We start from the raw sequence: 3220 nt of genomic DNA on the forward strand, positions 1-3220 counted from the left end.
TAAGGTTGCGGTTGTTGTTGATTTCGATTTAAGAAGGAAGGTTCCTGTGACGCGTTTGGGTTATGGATTTACGTGTCAAGGTAGGGGCTCTTTCCGAAAACTATATTTTATATATTGGAATTATTACATATGGATACTGATGTGAGACAATGTGTATTTGGTGATTGTATCAGCCTTATGTATTGTTTGATTATCTCGAATGATTATGAATATTGTTTGGTTGGATTGTGGTGCGGTTTTGAGAAACGGAATGCTTTTCAAGTTGATTCTTTTAAAGATTTTGATATCGAGTTTAATCCGTTGGGAATCGGTTTGAGTTGAGTTGATTTTCTTGATAATGTGAAAAATAGAACACTCTTTTGGATTCAGCCTGGTTTGCTTTAGTTGATTAGGTTTTAATAAACGAATTGTTGCTGAATGGTTTCTTTAAAGTTTTGGAAATGAATTTATTCTGTTGATAGTGATTTGATTTTGAAACGGTTTCCTTGAGATATGAAAATGAGTTGAATGTTAGATTCAGTTGTTTTTGGACTGATTTTGGGCTTGAAACCGTTGATAAGGATTTTGGATTGGTTTGGATGGGACCCGAAAGGGGTGGTAGAGTCCAAGTTTTAGGAGAGGTGCTATCGAAATTCCGGTAGAATCCAGGACTTTACTGAAACGTTATTCGGAAACTTATGAGTTAAAGACTTCCACTATTGTATTTGAATTATTAAGAAAGGGGTGACTTATGCTTTTGAAATGAAATATTAAAAAGAAAATTGTGGTTTAGTCTTGTTTCTTAAGAAAAGTACTATATCTCCCTTGTGAACAAATTATTTAGATGAAACTTATGCTTTAAGGCTGTTTTGAATGTGAAAAGGGTTTATGCCTTTGAATTTTGACTTGAGGGTTTCAATTAGAGAAGTTTCAGTGACTTTGAAAGAACCTGAGCGTCTATTGACAAGTTTCATTCTAAAATGTTTTGGGAAAAGTTTTAAGTACTCCTTGAGTTCTGATTTTTTGCAAGACTAAAACAATTTTTGAGCAGTTTGAAACGCTTTAGAATTTCTCATGAGGTTGAAACTAGTTTTTGTTTAAGTAAAGGAAACGGCTTTAAAAGGAGTAATTGATTACATAACCTGGTTTGGCTTAGATCCTATTTTATTACTCAAACCAGGAAGCCAAGGTTTTAATGATTTTAAGTGAATTTGAGAAAACGAGTTGAGTTAGTCTCCCCTAAAGACTTGGGACTCTGCCGAGAAACTTTTGTTATAAAATTCCATTGTTGGATGGGTGATTTTGAATATTTCAAAGAGATCCTTAACTTGCCATGTTTTTGGAAGTTTTGGAAAGAGAATGCTGATGGTGGCTTTGTTTTAAAAGGAGAACTTACTTTGAGTAAAAGTGGCTTATGAGCCTGAGATGATTTGAGAAATGAGAACTTTAAAGCCAAGGCTGAAAAGAGTTGAAATTTGATTTCAAAGTGAAATGAGTTGAGAAAAAGTGATTTGTGGCTTAAATGCCGATTTTATGAATTTGATGATGTTGAATGGTGGAAGTGCTATTTTGTTATGAGCCGGAATGGCTGTGTATGATAATGAATCATGGCTGATTGCGAAATATGTTATGAGCCAGATGGCTGACTATGAATTATGAATTTAAGCCGGATGGCTGAGATGAATGTTGATTCATGGCCGAGAATGAATGCATATATGCTGAAATATTGATAATTGTGATTTTGCACTTCCACTATCTGAGACACGAGTTTCCCTGGGTGAAAGCAGTGGCTAGCCACCACGTGCTCCAGGTGGAGACTCGAGACTCTGCTGACCCTATGTCGTAAGTGTGGTTGGACATTGTGAAAGTCCCGGATGAGCTCGCCCCCGTGAATATACACCAGTGAGGGTGTTGGATATGGATTATGATCATGATGATGATCGAGAATAACTCGAGTTGAGGATACACGACAGAGGGACAGTCCAATGGTTAGCTACCAGGACTTGTCGGGTTGGCTTTATAACTGACAGATGATATCATCAGCCACTAGGACAGGCATGCATCATATGCATCTATGTGACATTGTTTGGGTGTGCATATTGTATTTGGTTTGCCTTTGTGATTACTTGTGATTAACTGCTAATTGTTCTACTTGCTGTAACTGTTTGTTTGTGTTTGAACCTTCCTACTTGTGTTTGTGACTGAAACTTTGTTGGATTGTGGTGGATTGGCTGCTGTTGGATTGTTTGGGCCTAGGGCCGTGGTTGAAATGAGATGGACCGATGGTTGATTTTGGTTTTGTGTTTCTGTTTTAGAAAAATATGAAAGGCTAATTGGTTCAGCATAGATAAACCTTTTTGAAAGGCTTTTGAGTTTTTGAAAATTGACCAGTTCCTCTTTCAAAAAAGATTTCAGACTTTACTTTTATTGTAAACCGTTGTTTTTGAAAAAGAGGCATAAGACGGTTATTAATCACTGGTATGGTTTACCTTCACGTATCCTATTACAGCAATTCCCAAAAACTCTCTACTGAGAACCCTTTCGAGGATGAACTTGTCTTAATGCACTGTGCCTTTTAACTCCGGACTCCGAGTCCATTCTTTGAGAAATTGGTCTAAGAACTTATTAAACCCTAATGAATCACTGAATTAGTGAGCCCTATAATGATTATAATGATGTTGTGTGAAGTATATTGTATTTTTGTTGATTTGGAGTTCAATTTGGCAGTTTAAAACGAAATTTGGGTGATTGGACTTGCAGAATTGGAAATTGGAGCTTTAAAGCTTGTGGAACGGAGGAATTTTGAGATGCCCGAATGTTAGGGAGAAATAGTCAGCCAAGATATGGTTTTGGTTTCTCGTAAATAATATATAATGTAATGTAGAAACTTAGGCTAAATGACCGTAGGATAGGTTAAACTATGTAAACTTGATAAGGTTTAGTGATATTTGGTATAAATGTTGAGTTGTCATGAACTTTGATGATGATTGATGAGAATGATGATTTTGAGTTGTATATTGTTGTAAATGTTGAGTCTTTGATGATGATTTTGAAAATGATGAGTTGTATGGTTTTGATGGAGAATTGTTGGAATAGAATTGTTAAACCTTAAGAATTGGTATAACACCCTAACTATCAAAATTTCGCGCTTCCGGCTGTGCCACTCTGATAGTTTGGGTATTACGACAACTCTTAAAATATTTAATACTAAGATAGGAGCCTGCTTAAAACTTAAACCAAA

The sequence above is a fragment of the Arachis ipaensis genome, chromosome B10, assembly GCF_059453495.1.
Source record: "Arachis ipaensis isolate K30076 ecotype BB chromosome B10, ASM5945349v1, whole genome shotgun sequence".
NCBI lineage: Eukaryota > Viridiplantae > Streptophyta > Magnoliopsida > Fabales > Fabaceae > Arachis > Arachis ipaensis.